The sequence below is a fragment of the Rhinolophus hipposideros genome (assembly GCF_964194185.1).
Source record: "Rhinolophus hipposideros genome assembly, chromosome: X".
Lineage (NCBI taxonomy): Eukaryota > Metazoa > Chordata > Mammalia > Chiroptera > Rhinolophidae > Rhinolophus > Rhinolophus hipposideros.
The window spans coordinates 66,479,973-66,497,926 of NC_138046.1; positions in this window are offsets into that span (position 1 = coordinate 66,479,973).

Genomic DNA, 17,954 nt, shown 5'->3' on the forward strand with positions numbered 1-17,954 from the left:
CGGGTAGAGGAGGCATGACTCTGAATTGGTTAGTTTGCATATGAAAAGTATGCTCACAGCTGGAATATGGGCACTTTGCTATCTCTAAGAACTGGTAATCTCAAGCCAAAAAGTTGTTTGTTTGTTTTAAAGATATCAAAACATCATAATATACAGAGAAATATAACTGTTAATGGGTACAGGGTTTCTTTTTAAGGTTATGGAATGTTTTGAGTTTGATAGTGATGGATCACACTCTATGAATAAACTAAAAGTCACTGGATTGTACACTTTAAATGTATACTTTAAATTGTATACTTTAAATGAATGGAATGTAAGATATATGAATTATATCTCGTTAAAGCTGTTTGAAAAAAGAATGTATGCCATGAAGCTAGACAGGGTTGGTTTAAAAACTGGATTTGTTACCTAGAATCTTTGTAGCTTTGAAAAGATAACACAACATTTCTAAACCTGAGTTTTCTCTAAGATAGGAATAATAATAATAACAACAACATCAATAATAACTACTACATGGAATTCTTATAAGGGTCATTTGATATATGTAAAGTGCTAAGCACAATATCTGGAATAAAGTTTAAACAAAATAAATACTTAAGAAAATGTTTGCTTTGGGCATTAGTTCCCTTATCTGTAAAATGAAGGAGTTGGACTAAATACATTCTAAGATTCCTTTACAGTTCTAAAAATTATGTGATTCAAAGCATGTGTCCTATGCCTATGTAGGAAAGAAAGTCATTGATTAATATACTTCCCAAAGCAATGTTAATATTAATATGATATTGAAAATGTTTGATTTCAATAAGTCATACTAATAAAGTATGTCTTCATTGCAGGATTTCTCAAGACTACAGAATGTGCACCATTTTTTGTCTTTTCTTGGACAAGGAAACCAAGCATTTTCCATAGTATCTAGTTCCACTTAACAGATCCAAATGAAACTGATAGTCCACAGAACACAGCTTGGGAAATGTTAATTCTACAACAACCTGACAAGCTGTTTTAAAACAAATCCATACCTAATACAGTATTTGAGGAGATGCTAATGTTACCTTGCTAAAGGTCTGGCTGTTCATCACATGAAAGCCACTGATAGGAAGAAAAGCAGGTTTATTCAAAATGCGAGCATTCTGGGAGGATGGCAAACTCCTGTCCAAGGGCCATTTCCCCCACACCCCCCTCACGCCCCCGACACCCCCCACCAGCATGGCAAAAAGGTTTTATTTGAGATCTGACAATTAACGTTTGCGAACTCATCCTAGAAAAAATGCTGCATACCTCATTGCTGAATATCGCTATGGTCACCTTCGAAGTACTCCCCTTGGGAAGCTATGCACCAACGCCAGCACCTAGTACACCCTTCAAAGCAATTTGGGAACTCTTTTTCTGGAATGGCCATCAAAGCTGTCGTTTGCCTGTTGATGTCCTGAATGTCATGAAAATATTTCAATATTTCCTTTATCTTTGGTAAAGAAAGAAGTCATTGGGGGGCCAGATCAGGTGAGCAGGGAGGGTTTTCCAATACAGTTATTTGTTTAATGGCTAAAAACTCCCTCACAGACAGTGCCAGGTGAGCTGGTGCTTTGTGGTGATGCAAGAGCTATGGTCGTCTAACTTTTTCATGCAGCATTTTCAGCACTTCCAAATAGTAAACTTGGTTAACTGTTTGTCCAGTTGGTACAAATTCATAATGACTAATCCTCTGATACCAAAAAAGGTTAGCAACATTGTTGCAACAAGTTCGCGAACTTAATTGCCAGATCTGGGAGGCACATAAGGAGAGGCAGAACAAAGGAAAGAGGAAGTTGGTCAGGTAATTCCTGGAAAAAGGTGCTTCCTGGAGGCTGGTTTGTTTCCAGGATAGAAGTGCATCTTATGCAGATGTAAAAACTTCTTTCAAGTCAGTGACCTGGATGTTTCCTTGAGGAAACAGGGTCATTGAGCCTGGTATGCATAAGGTCTGGAGAAAACAGAACCATTGAAACTGGCGTGCATAGTAAATGTATAGTAAACAGAGTCATTAAGGTTTGGCAGGAGGGAAGAGAACCCAAGAAAATAAAAACTTTCAAAAAGTCCCAAGCTAAACTACACTGTTAAATCAAATTACACAAGAGGTTTAAATCTCAAAAAAGAAAATAAAGCACTAATACAGGATGACAAACCAGACCAGAAACGGTAAAGGTTTGAAATGTGCAAATCTAAAATAACAGAGAGATGCCATTTAGGCAGGTAATGGCCAGAAGCTTGTTCTCTATTCTGCTACAATCACCATTATAGACACCATCATCTCATAGTTATTATTAGTAGCAAATTTAATTAGTATAATTTTACTATTTATAGAAGCTTATGTTCATAAAAAAACTATACGTTCAAAAAAGAATATTCTATTTTACCATGAAAAATGATTTACCAAAAATGTAAAAAAATTAAAAAGGGGGGGCATATGTTAATTTAAATTACTAGAATGATTTACCATTCCCAGAACCATATATGTATTAGGGATCTCTGGGTAGTAATCAAAGAAATCATTGGAAAGGTCATCTATTATTGAGGAATTTGGAATTAGTCACCTGTATAGAGCATTAATTACTATGAACACAAAATGGACTCTAATAATTCTGATAGCTACCCTGTTTCCCTTAAAATAAGACCTAGCCAGACCGTCAGCTCTAATGCGTCTTTTGGAGCAAAAATTAATATAACACCCAGTATTATGTTATAGTATAGTATAGTATAGTATAGTATAGTATAGTATATGACCCGGTCTTATAGTAAAATAAGACCGAGTCTTATATTAAGTTTTGCTCCAAAAGACGCAATAGAGCTGATGGTCTGGCTAGGTCTTGTTTTCAGGGAAACACGGTATGTCACTCAGCAAGTGACAGTCATGCCAGAGCATCACGTAAAAGGCGCACCCAGTGAACACCCTAACCAGATAACTCCAGACAACCATCCGGGTGGCTTTATTGGACTGCAGTTGGGTGCACTGCACCCAGTCTTGAGCATAAAATCAGAGCTCTCTGACAAGCTGACAGCTGCACCTGCGCTAGTTCCAGAGAGAGCCCTTGAAGCCTCGCCTCCTGAGCGTCTCACCAGCCGGGCCTGGCGCCTGACGCTCTGCACCCCAGCGCCTAAGGGCCTCTCGCTGAACACTGGACTCTTTCTCTCATCCTTCTTTCATAAGACTGCTTCCTTTGCCTAACCCTATGCTTGCAAACCTGTGTGACCCTCTTGCGTGAAACCACTCTACCTCAACTGTTGGAGGCTATCCTCCGGCCAGAGCTTTGGTTAATGTCTGTGGTAAAAGGAGTCAGTAGGACTAGATCCATGGTTCTATTTTAATAAAGTCTGACATTGTGGAAAGACACAAATGTGGGTAAGACTGCTACTTTGATAGCCACATCCCACTCATGACATCACCATTTTGTCACTTTGAGGAACAGGGAATGGTTGTTCAACACTCTGTGATACCCCCAAAACAGCATTTCCCATAATGTAATTTGAGGTGTTTCTAGATGCCTTATTAGCAGGTGTAAACATGGTCAGTGGAGAGATCAAAGAGCCAGCTGATTTCTTTGGAGTTAATTTATGTTAAACATGGTTTCTGATTGTGCTCCACAGGACTTCAGACTTCCAAGAGTCCTTGAAAGAGGAGGAGGTTCTCTGAAGAAAACATGATCAGAGAGAAGATATTTGATACCTTTATGTTTCAGAGTATCACATTCTGGGGCTGGAAAAATAACACAAGTCAGAAGTAATAAATCATGTTTTCAGGCTTGAGACAGGTAAATAAGTAAACATGGCAGGTTATAAAACATTAGAGAGTGGTGAAGAAATTTACATGCACCGTGTAAATTCAAATTCTAGAAAAATTTTAAAACACTGAGAGCCAAACAGAATTACCTGAATTTAGTGTTTTTTCTTGACAGTAGCAGTCTCTGTCAACTAAATACTCATGGCTTGATTATCAAATATGATTTAATTTAAACTTTTCCTGGTTGAATGCAAGAATTTTGGAAAATGTACATAACAGGATGAAAATTAATATTGGTTTCAAGCTTTGTGTTAAAAACAGGAGCCATTCCTATGCACAATTATGAAACAGGATAATATATTTATTCCCTTGATCTTCCTTTCTTTTTCTTCTTTAACTTCCATTCTTCTCCCTTCTACTCCTTACCTATGCTTGTTACCTACCACAACTTATTTTCTTAAGAAACCTCCAAGTCCACTCCCTTATTTGTCTTTCATCTTCCCACTACTCTTAGAATCCTGTGGGGGGGAGGGGGAGTGTTTGGCTAGTTACTATGACAACAGTGGCATTCAAACCTGAACCTCTGATGTCTTAGATAAGAAGACAACATGGTAAGAAGGTAATGTGTGTGAAAACCCATGGCCATTGGAGTAGATCTCTTTAGTTAAAGGAGTGTATTTTTAGTATTTTATAAGGGTCATATAGTTAACCAAAGGTCATATAGAGAAGATGGCTAGAATTCCACAGGAGTTAGAGGGAATTGAACGTGAATTCTTGTCACATTGCTAATGATGTTCTGCATTATTTTTAAATTCACTTACTACTTATTAATCCTAAAGCTAGTAATATCTAGGAAAACATGGAAAAAGCCTTGTTTAGATGATGCATTGGAGAGTTGGAAAACACTTAATTTTCTTTTTCTTTTTTTTTCAGTAGTCTACTACCCTCCCCGCAATTAAAAATAGTCATTTCCTTGTTATATGTTACAGGGTAAGCTCAAAGTTTCATAGTGAGAAAATTGTAATTCGTAAGATTTATATACAAACCAAGGACAAGTAATTGATTAGAACATTCACATACACAATGTGTAAAGTGAAAAAACAATTTGTGGCCAAGTGATCAATGCCATAAAATTTGTCTACAGACATAGGTAACATTTTAACAAGGTCGTTAGTATGTTTCCACACTCTATTTCTCACATCATGTACCTGAGAAAAAAATATTACATCTGCAATGTTTTAGGTAAATTCTATAGTAGATGAATATTTAAGAAATTTATATCAATTTTAACTTATATGGATTAATTCACAAGGAAATATTTTCTTTCCGTATTTTGTCTTTTTGCTTAAAAAATCTAAAAGGAAAATATACTTTGTTGACAAAATGGTTTAGATCAGTTCACAGAATTTTTGTTATAACAAAAATAAAATTAGGGACTCAGCCAAATAAATTTTACTTTATACCTAAGTCATGCCTAATAGCACATTTTCAAACAAAGAGAACAGAGGATAGAAAATGCCTATTATGACTCAGTAAAACAAAGTCTCTATGACAATTTAATACGTAGCAGCTATAGGGTACCAAGTAGACTTCTAAAAGGTGACATAAATGTATAGTCACATAAACATGTGTATATGTTTGGGGAGAGAGAGAGAGAGAGAGAGAGAGAGAGAGAGAGAGAGAGAGAGAGAGAGAGCGCTGTTTTAATAACAGTTAATTGGATTTTTTGAAAAGCCCTTGAGAGGCCTTAAGAGGCCTACATGATAGACCTATCTATGCAGTTAGGAGTCATCATGTTTTATTTGAAAATGTTTATATGTGTAAGACAAATATTGTAGAGAGAAAATAATTGCCAGCTGAGATTTTGTTTGTGCATTTTTGCAGGCATCTTTCTAATATATAAATACATTTCCTTTAGAAGAGCTATAAATTTTAAGTTCTGCTATGATATTTGTTCTTATACGGGATTTGCATGGTGCTGAGAGGCTAGCGTTATAATCGCTCTCTGTGGTAATTTAATTTCATAGGTGCAATAAAGAGACATAGGTTAAAATAACCTGCACAAGGATACCAAGACTGTAGATATCAGATAAAAATTTAAATAAGCCAAAATGATTGGCTTCATAGACCTTGACTCTAAAAAGTTTTCCAGGTGACATAGACAAGGATGGAAACCCACAGAAATGACTTGTAAAAACACAGCTTTAATGGGAACATAGGTCCCAGATGACCTGACCCTAAGTGCCAGCTTTTAACCACAAGCCTCTTTGGAACCTAAAGCAACCAAATGGTTTCAGCAAATTGGAAAATTCTTTCAAACACATTATTTTGCAATCTAAACTAATTTTGTGAGAAAATGGCTTTATGTAAATTTAATCACATTGGAAATATTAAGGAACACACACCTGACCTTTGAGCTCCTTTAACAGCTCAGGAAGAGTATCCTATCACTCAGTAGAGATAGACCCTCTTTCCCGTTGAGAAACAGTACTTTGTACCTTATACGATTTTAAAACCACTGAGGAAGAACAAGGATATTAATCAGAACAGAAGATTTTAAATATTTATGAACTAGCTTGAATGGAGCAGTGAAACTTTTTTATTAAGCATTCTTGTTCCCCTCTGAGTACAAAATGTCCCTTTCATGATACTATCACAGCATCTCTGCGTTATTATGTACAGTCATGCATCATTTAATGACGGTGATATGTTCTGAGAAATGTGTCCATAGGCAATTTGGTCATTGTGAGAACATCACAGAACGCACTTACACAAACCTAGATGGTACAGCCTACAACACACCTAGGCTCTATGGATTGCCTATTGCTCCTAGGCTACAAAGCTGTACAGTGTGTCACTATCCTGAGTACTTAGGCAATTGTAACACAATAGTATTTGTGTATCTAAACAGATGTAAACATAGAAAAGGTACAATAAAAATATGGTACAAAAGATTTAAAAAAAAATGCACACCTGTTTAGGGCACTTAACATGAATGGAGGTTCCAGGACTGGAAGTTGCTCTGGGTGAGTGGGTGAGTGGTGAGTGAATATGAAAGCCTAGGGCATTTCTGAACACTGCTATAGACTTTATAAATGCTGTACACTTAGGCTACACTAAATTTATAAAATATATTTTACAGAATAAATTAGCTTACTGTAAAATTTTTACTTTATAAGATTTTTTTTTAAAGATTTTATTGGGGAAGGGGGACAGGACTTTATTGGGGAACAATGTGTACTTCCAGGACTTTTTTTTTTCTCCAAGTCAAATTGTTGTCCTTTCAATCTTAGTTGTGGAGGTTTTTAACTTTTGATTCTTTTATAGTAACATAGCTTTAAAACAGACACATTGTACAGCTATAAAAATATTTTCTTTATATCCTTGTTCTATGTTTTTTTTCTATTTTTAAAATTTTATTTTTTAAATTACTTTATAAGATTTTTTGTTAAAAACTAAGACACAAATACACACATTAACCTAGGCCTACACAGCTCATATATGTCATTGTCTTCCACCTCCAGGTCTTGTTCCACTGGAAGGTTTTCATGGACAATAACTCACATGAAGCTGTCATCTCCTATACCAATGCCTTCTTTTGGAATACTTCCTGAAAGACCTGCCTGAAGCTTTTCCCGAGGAGGTGTCACTCATTTCAGAAATACGTCCATGGTGGTTTGCTTAGTTTTTTTTTCCTTTTTTCATCACAGATACGCAGGTAATGCATAGATAAACAGATAAGGCACCTGAACATTCCTCTTTATTAATGAAAATCTTTCGATGTTGAGGTTCATGTTTTCAAACATTTTAAGAAGCTTGTTGAGGCCTGCAAAAGCTTTTGTTAAACCCTTCACTGTGTGTTTTCTTGGGACTTCCTCTTTTTTTACTCCTACATTTTCCTTTTCTCTAGACTCTTCTTCAGCTATGTGTTTCTGTTCCAACATTTCCTCATCAGTCAGTTCCTCAGGGACCACGTCTAGGAGCTCCTCAGTGTCGTCCTCACCCACACCCAGGTTCCAGTCGTTCACCATCTCAACCACAGCCTTGGTGATATTTGCAACTTCCTCATCCTTAGCAAATCCTTTGAAGTCATGGATGAACTTCTTCAGTGTCTTCTTCCAGATGCCATTCACATGCTTGTTGGTGACATCACCCCAAGCCTAAGCAAGGTTCTTGAGGCAGTCATAGGTGTTGTAATCTTTCCAGAATAGCATCAGTGTCTTCCTCAGCTGCAACAATATCCTGGGCAAAGGTCCTCCTAAGGTAGGTCCTACTCAGCTGTTATATCTCCTAGATTCATTGGTGATCCCGAAGGTTTGTTTGGAGGGAGAAATACCACTTTGATATTGGAATGATGATCACCAATAAAAGGAGGATGTTCTGGAGCATCATCAACAATAATCAGAATCTTGAAATGTTTGTTATTCTCCTCGTGGTACCTCTCCATTTCACTGGCATGGCAATTCAGGAGGGTATACTGGATGAGCAGCTGGGTCATCTGTGACTTCTCATTGCTCCTGTAGGACACTGGCAGTGTGTGCTTATTGATATGTTTGAAGGTCCTGTGGTTCTCACTGAGCCAAATCACAAAGAATTTCAATTTATATCATTGAAATATTGTCCCCAAGCAAAACTGTTACACTGTCCTTAAACACCTTGAAATCTGGCATTGACTTGGCCTCCTTATGGATGAAAGTCCTGTTAGACATTCATTTGCAGAATAAGGAGTTTTCATCCATATTAAACATTTGCTCTGGCAAGTAATTTTACTCCACAATCAGCTTATCTAGAGTTTCCAAAAATTTTCAGGGCCTTCACATTAGCACTTGCAGACTCACTACTCACTTCTACATCATGTAATAAATAATGATTCTTGAATTGTTTAAACCATACAGAGCTAGCAGGAAATTCAATAACATAGTCTAGTCCAGTCCAGTCTTTTCTTTCAATATTACACAAAATTATTTATTTATTTATTATTTTATTATTTTTTTTTTTTTTTGCTTTAGCTATAATCATCATGGTACTGAGAGGGATATGCTTCTGTCTGGTCTTCAATCTAGGTCATTAGAAGTTTCTCCGTGTCTGATACAGGCCTTTCTAGAATTTTTGTTAGTCTCATTAAGTTCAATAGAGCATATCTTTTAATAGCTTCTGTCACTTTGTTCTTGTTCTTTAAGATTGTAGCTATGGTAGAATGGGACACGCCTGACCAGGGAGCAATAACCATCACTGATTTTCCACCATAGTCCTAAATCACTTTTAATTTCATTTCCAGGTCAATTACTGGATGCGGTCTCTTACTGATAACATTAGTGGTGGATTTTGTACATTTAGGTGCCATGATGAGCAAAACAACAGGAGATTAAATCAAGCCCAAGAGAAAATGATGGAATCAAGAGATGTAAACATAAGATGTATTAGGTTGCTGCTGGCATAACCAGCATACTGTTTTACAGTAAACTTTATTTTTTTTACTAAGTAGAAAGAGTACATTCTAAGATAATGATAAAAAAGTATAGTAAATACATAAACAAATGAGATAGTTGTTTATTGTCATTATCAAGTATCATATACTGTATATAATTCTATGTGCTATACTTTTATATGACTGGCAGCACAGTAGGTATGTTTACACCAGCATCACCACAAACACATGAGTAATGAATTGTGCTAGGATGTTATTAGTGCTACAATGTCATTAGGCGATAGGAATTTTTCAGCTTTATTATAGTCTTATGGGACTACTATTGTATATGTGGTCCATTGTTGACCAAAAAGACATTATGTGGTACATGACTGTATTCATTTGCTTTGTCACTTATTATATTAAGAACATACATATTCCTTAGTCTACTATTCAAAGCCCTTGGTTCACCAACCTACCCATCCTATCTCACCATGACTAGTGAAAACCATTTGCTCTAGTCAGATAACATGTAATTGTTATGAACCTCAAACCTTGATATTTTTCAGAATACATTTTCCCTTCTTTGCCTAGGAAAGCCTAAGTCTCATCTTCTAGTACACATTATTTTACATAATTATGCTATTTTTTAACCTATCTTTTATAACCTTGAAACAAGGGTCCTTGTGTTATACTTTTTGTCTTTTGTCCCAGAATGAACCATAGTAATTGTTTTATCAGTCTTTAAGATCCTTACATTGAATCTGAAATCAGTATTTGTTTTATCAAATATAATTGATGATTTGGGGAAATTGAAGTTAACCTCACTTGGGAATCAAAAACAAAACAAAACAAAACAAAAAAACCCGTAAGTGATTTGTTCACTATGCTATTAACATTAAAATCCAGTTGGAATAGTAATGTGTTAACTTTTAAACTGAATCTCTTCTATGCCAATCAGTGCTGCTTGCTTAGTGGGGTTGAATGTAATTTTATATAATCTGTGTGGCCAGAATATGGCCACTTAATACGGAAGGACATCACAAAAACAGCAGTCAGCAAGCAGTCAGTAAGACAGGGGAAACTGTCTTAGCTTACTGCCCTCCTTCAACAGCTGCCTGCGTTAGTTCACCAAATGCAGATGACCAGAAATCACTGTCCAAAATCTCACAGAGACCTTACATCAACATCTAGAATTCCATTTTGTCTACTGTTTTGGCTAGTTGCAAGTGTTCTAGTCATTCTGCCTGGAAATTGACTTGAGACATTCTTCTTGCATTATTAAGATAAGAATGCCTATGATGGAACTAAGTTTTCTTACTGCTTTTTTTTTTTTTTCTGGGATGGATATAAATGACAATTAAAGTCTCTTTTTAAAACTCTATTTTTGATTTGCCTTAAAACATCAAGGTAAGGAGAAAAAAGTGAGCCACAAAAATGAGAAGGGTTGGGGAAAGACACGCTAGCTCTCATTAGTGGTTAAACCAGCAGAACAGAGAAGTGTATCAAGATGACAAGTGTAAGAGTTTGGAAAATGGTTTATTGTACAGATTAGTGTGTAGAGACGGCATTAAGAGGACATTAAAGGAGAGATACAAACAGACATTGTAATATCTCAACTTAGAACAAAAAACCAACTACAACAATTAAAAATTTAAGTAGATGAAGCAAAGGAAATGGAAGTTTATTTGGTAAACTTTAACTGCCTCCCAAACATGCTGCAAAACAGAATAGATGGATGAAATATCGACAAGCTAAATACTCAAAGGGGAAATTATACCCAAAGAAAGAAAATAATTTGTATGGAACATGGCCTAGGCAGTGAGGTCATATTTGCTTTTATGTGAAGTTCTGGTATAATTTAATGTCTAGGAGTAGTTGGAGCCATAGAAAATTTGACTTATTTTACAGACTCTAAGTAGTTCAGTATAGGACTAATTCGAAGGGAAGAGTAGTTCTTATATTTGGCCTCCTCGATAATTGGAGACAAGGTATTTTGGATCAATTGATGCCATTTTATAAACTCATGTAATTTTGTGTTAAGGGAAGATTGGATTGAATTATAACAAATAGTTGACCATCATAAATTTAATTATTAAAATGCAATAAAGGGGAAATTAAATATTGCCCTTTTATAGTGAAAAATAGTCATGGGATACAAAATGGTTATCAAACTCAGTTTTGTGACCTGAAAAAGTTCTAGAGATCTGTTGCACAACAATGTGAATATGCTTAACGCTATTAAGTTGTGCACTTGTGAAAAATTGAATGTTATATTTTTACCACAATTAAAAAAACATATATATTAAAAAATAGATGTCAAAGATGCTGAAGATAATTGGAAAAACTGAAAACACAAGAAAAGCTTGTATAGAATAAACATAGCTGGAAGCAAGTTCAGGTATGGTCTTTCTTATTTGAGTCAAATATTTTAAAATAAATCATGGAATGATGCAAAATTATAAAAGATGTGGAATTAATGAACTAATTTTAAGGTATTTTTATTCTGCTACTCGTATATATTATATATATATATATATACATAATACATGTACATATATACATATATACATATGTATGTATATATGTACATATATATGCACAAAAGTAGACACATTTTAAGAAAGGAAAACTGTATTCAAATTGTAATACTCAATGTATACCAATAACAAAAGATGAATACAAGTCACATTTGACTTCTGCAATTACAAGAGGTGCTCAAAGCAGTTGCCATCAGCATCCAGACACTTCTGATAATGGCAAACTACTGCTTGAGCAACGTTGACCAAAGTGTTCTCTTAAATACATTTTTGGGGCACTCCTGGTATATATATATATGATTCCTAGATCTAAGTTTATATAATTAGGACTATTAACTACAAATACACCCATTTATTTATGCCAATTGACCTTTCTTAAACCAAGAAAATTACCAAGAAAAACCAAGATTAAAACCATAAACTTTACACAGGTTGCCGAGATTCTTGGATAATATAATTATTGTGAATTCATTTGGCATTTGCATAAAAGAGATAGTGTGTAACATTTTTAATGTGGCATTTTTTTTAAAACTAAGCAATGTGAATTTTCAGCTTTTTCATAGAAATTGCATAACTGTTTTATTATAGCAGTTTATTGGTAATACTATTTGTTTCCATGAAATTAGATCTCATACTACAATGGAAGAATGTTGTTTGCCAATAACATATGTAAATTTGTTTTCATTTTAGCAAGATTTATTACATTGTGAGTATAGCTAGGACACACAGACAATTTACGGGATAGGGATCTGGCTGGTTAAATTCATAACCTTAATTTATTGCTTTTCCTTGTACTCATAAACACAGAAAGATAGATAAGCGATTTGTTATTTGTTTCTCATGTAATTTTCTACTGTTTATTCTTTTTTATCTTTTTTATTTTTCAATTATAGTTGACATTGAATATTATTTTATATTAGTTTCAGGTGTACAGTGTAGTGGTTAGACATTTGCATAACTTATGAAGTGATCTTTCTGATAAGTCTTGTACCCACCTGGCACTATACATAGTTATTACAATATTATTGGCTATATTCTCTATACTGTACTTTACATCCCCATTACTATTTTATAACTACTGATTTGTATTTCTTAATCCCTTCACCGTTTTCACCCAACCCTGGTTGGGGGTCTATAACTGATTTTTTTGAGATGGAATTTTATACCACTACTCCTGAAATAAGTGGTTAGATTGTATAAGTAAGTCACAATTGATATCTTCATCAAGAAGAATGTCCATGCATACATTTTTTTCAAATTAGTGTTTTGGATTTCTTTGGATAAATAGCCAGGAGTGGAATTGCTGGGTAATGAGGTAGTTCTATTTTAAATTTTTTGAGGAACTTCCGTACTGTTTTCCATAGTGGCTGCACCAATTTGTAATCCCATCAACAGTACACAAGTATACATCCTTGCCAGCACTTGTTGTTTGTGGCTTTATTGATGATGTTCACTGTAGCGTTATTTCCAATATACAAGTTACGGAAACAACTGAAATGCCCCTCAATAGATGATTGGATAAAGAAATTGTGATACATATATACAATGGATTATTACTCTGACATACAAAATATAATATATTACCATTTATGACAACTTGGATGGACCTAGAGGGTATTTTGCTTAGTGCAGTAAGTCAGACTGAGAAAGACAAGTGCCACATGATTTCACTTATATGTAGAATATAAAGAATAAAATAAATGAACGAAGAAGACAGAAACAGACCCACAGATACAGAAAACAAACTGATGGTTACTAGGTGGGAGGGAGGTTGGGAGTTGGGTGAGAAAGTTGAAGGAACTAAGCGATACAAATTGATAGTTACAGGAGAGTCATGGGGATGTAAAGTACAGTATGGGGAATGTAGTCAACAAGTATTGTAAAAACATGTATAGTGTCAGATGAGTAGTAAACTTATTGGGGGGATCCTTTCATAAATTATATAAATGTCTAACCACTATGCTGTATGCCTGAAACTAATATGAAATAATATTTAATGTCAACTATAATTTAAAAAAATAGTCATATGATGTGTAGTGCAGCATGGGGACTATAGTCAATAATGGTCTAATAACTATGTACAGTGTCGGGGGGGTAGTAGACTTGGGGTTATCACTTTGGGAGGTATGTAAATGTCTGATTAATATATTTTTCTGTGTACCTGAAACTAATAAAAAATGGGCAGAAAGACTTCTTGTGTCCCACACAGAAAAACAAACAAACAAATAAATAAAATAAAGTATATGGCCATTGTGATGGCTGTTTCCCTCATTAAAAAAAAAAAAAGAATTTGGGCATTTTCATCTAAGTCTACTAAGTATTTTTAAAAGCAAGTTGCAATAAATAGTTCAGAGGCCAAACAGCTAGAATTGTGATGTTACATTGTGATTAAAGCAGACATGTGTTCACCTGAGACATATAGCTTTCAGTCTCCAAATATTTGCACAGGAAAACAAGTCTATCTCTATAGGTTAAAATTGGAGAAGCTTACCCTTTGAACCAATGCAATTCAGAAGAAGAAGCAAATCTGTGTTTTTCAGAATCACAGTAGGCCCTAATTGTTCCAGAAATAATTACCTGATATAAGCATGTTTCAGCCCATCCTATGGCATTTAGACAGGAACCGTTCAGTATCAGGTGGCATGGTTTGAATATTAGAGTAATGCATTCGGGGGGAGGGGACTGATCTTAGCACTTTTGCATTAATCAAATTAGTTCTGAATTGTTCAACTTCATTGGGAAAAAAAAAAAAAAAGAAAAGAAAGAAAGAAACAGTATTCAGTGACCTGTTTTCCTTCCAGCATAAAAAAGGCTTTTTTCGTCTCTGTCAAGGAAAGCGGAACCAGGTTTATGTTAGCCTGGAAAAAAAATGGCTTTAAGGAATTTCACAAGCTCATAAATCTGGAAGTGACCTTGAGAAAGTCACTGAACTGCACATTTAGACCACACCTAAGCTGATCCTAGAGAGATGAGACTCTGCCCAGACAAATGAGTTCTTGAAATTCTTTGGCAATAGAAAATAAATGAATTTGACATCTTTCTCTCCAAGAATAATCTCTCTGTTTTGTGTTGGATCCCTGATTCCTTCTTAGGAAATCAATGAAAATTCAACATGTGGTAAGATTTTATAAAACACAAAGTCAGCAAAATATTAACTTTTCTTAAAGCAACATATATTGTAAGAGATTAACTATTAAAAGTTTTGATATGTATACAATATTTGGGGAAATAATAAAAAATGCAATATTGCTTTTATGTTCTTTCCTCAATTTTGTTTTGCATTACTTGATGCTATTTTATAACTCATATTAACATTAGGAACAGTGTTAATATTGTAGTTTTTTCTATATTTAGTATTAAAGTGATTCCTATTAATAGTATTGCCCTTATAACATTCATGGGTGAATTTTATGTCGAATATATTTTTAAAAACCTGATGCTATTATTTTCTCTTAAAAATACGAATCACATTTTCTACCTATAAGTAGAAACACTGGTTTTGGGCCAATGTTTCCAGTTCCCTATAACAAGCCTGCCTTGATTCTGCTTTTTGACTCATCGATTACTTTTCATATCTTCTGACGTGTGACTTCTTTGGGTATGTTAATGTTTTAAGAAATCAAAGGTATATTTCATTTAAGTAGCAAGAATTATAATATTGTTGTAGATTTTTTACAATTAGTATCCGTCTTTCATGACCTTTTTTCTTTTTATTAAAAAACAAACAGGAAGTCAGAGGAAATTTGTTGTCCTACTTGATAATTACCTAAGAAACTTTTGTTTAGTGTAATGCAACATTTTGTATGTCAGGCCAAGTTTGGAACATAGATATATGCATTCATTCTGAAATTGCCAGAAATTCTTTGCCGGGGTAATACTACATTTACACCTTACCTCATTCTTAAATTCAATTAATTACAATGTTTCAGTGATTGGTGAGTTTCTTGATCTATTAATTCAAAATACATGGATGCTGAAAAAAGCCACACATACAAAGTCTGACAATTAAGTTCGGGAACTTTTTGCAACAATGTTGCTAACCTTTTTTGATATCAGAGGATTATTCATTATGAATTTGTATCAACTGGACAGTTAACCAAGTTTACTGTTTGGAAGTGTTGACAAGGCTGTGTGAAAAAGTTAGACAACCTGAACTTTTCACCAGCAATTCATGGCTTTTGCATCACAACAATGCCCCAGCTCACACAGCACTGTCTCTGAGGGAGTTTTTAGCCAGTAAACAAAAAGTGTATTGGAACACCCTCCCTACTCACCAGATCTGGCCCCCAATGACTTCTTTCTTTACCCAAACATAAAGGAAATATTGAAAGGAAGACATTTTGATGACATTCAGGACATCAAGGGTAATACGACGACAGCTCTGATGGCCATTCCAGAAAGAGTTCCAACATTGCTTTGAAGGGTGGACTAGGTGTTGGCGTCAGTGCATAGCTTCCCAAGGGGAGTACATCGAAGGTGACCATAGTGATATTTGGCAATGAGGTATGTAGCACTTTTTCTAGGATGAGTTGGCGAGCTTAATTGTCAGACCATGTACATATTATAAGTTTTTTTTAAAATAGAAAATGACAAGAGAGAGACTAATTAGATATGCATTTGTATTTTGTATCATTTACGTAATAAACTTACTTATGGTTAAAATTAAGTTTAAAGTTGTATGTGTATGAATACTTTGATTACTGAAAATGTGCAAATTTCCATTTTACCAGGCTAAGGAGAAAAATAGTTTTGTGACATAATGTAGGTACTATCTTCATGGAACACCACTTATTAAAATTAAATAAACATGTTAAAATTCAGGTCCATATCAATAATCTTTAATCTTCACCTAATTGCTGGTGCAGATATTGTCTGTATCTAATTATAAGACTTGTTAATTCACTCATTAATTCATTCCTTAAAAAATAATTTTTTTGTGACTGTAGGCATTTTTATAGGTGCTGGCAGTACAGAAGAAAACAGGCAAAAATTCACACCTTTATGGATTTACCATTGCAGACAATATATAAATAAGTGAGTAAAACATGTATAAAGCCTGATGGTCATAAATGGAATTTTAAACGTGGAGCTCCAGGGTTACTTAGAGTGGGGACTGAGCCCCAGAAAGCAGTTTCCAGGCTCTCGGCCTCACGTGGAGAGGTGCTGGCTCAGGTATTGGATGGCTGTCAGCTGTGGCTGGTTGGCCATCAGCTGTAGCCATTAAGCCATTGGCCACTGATATAACTGCCGCGGCTACGGAGGGGAGCCGAGGAGAGTGAAGGAGGAGACTGAAGGAGAGTAAGGAGAGTCGAGGAGAGTTGGTCGGTTGGCAGCAAAGCGGACAGCAGGTCGCACGTCGTGTAAACCCAGCCTCCAGTGAGACCATAGTGGTATGACTTCGCTACCTATGACTCCGTGGGTGTTCCTTTTTGGCCTCACCATGTCCTGCGTTCTTATGTGGGGAGCGGGAGCAGAGACCCCGCAGGCCGCCCCGCCAGACGCCCTGCACGACACTTAGAAAGTCTCATTGTAACACAAATTTGAATGAGGTGGGGAAAGGAGCTATTTGGATATCTAGGGATGGAAGTTCTAGAGAGAGGAAACAATAAGTGCAAGGGGCCTGAGACAGGAGTTTGTCTAGGATGTTCAAAGAACAACAAGGAGGCAACATGGCTGATTGGAGTTAGCAAGTAGGAGAGTAGCAATGGTGTAGGTGATGTTGGATCTGCCAGCGGTTTCTGAGTGTTGGCCGGGATCGTGTCTCATGAAGCCGAAGAATGGAAACGCGGACCAGGGAGAGGCAAAAGTTTTAAAAAGAGGCTAGATTATTAGAGGCAGGAGAAGAGGTTGCAGCTCCCGAGCAGGAACTGAGGCAAAAGCTCTTAACTTTTATACCTTCCTGCCTGCTTGGGGAAGGGAAGCTGTTTGAAGAAGGGGACTGGCGCCTTCTAATGAAATTTGTCTACCAGGTTTGTTCTGCTTGCCCATCCTGAAGGAATTAGCAAAGTAACCCACTCTTATCTATCAGATCTGCTCCGTTTGTCAGGCCAAAAGGAATTTTGTGATTAACCTCAAGGCCTTGTTACATTATGTCCTGGAGCAAAGCGGTGATTTCAAAACCTGGAGTTTTACGATATGGCTATCTTTTCTTTATTCTACCAGGGACCTCCCTGTCTACCTAGGACATGCTAACTCTCCTGTATCAGCAACAACTGAAGTCAAAGAGAGAGTGGGGTGGGAACGAAGCAGCTAA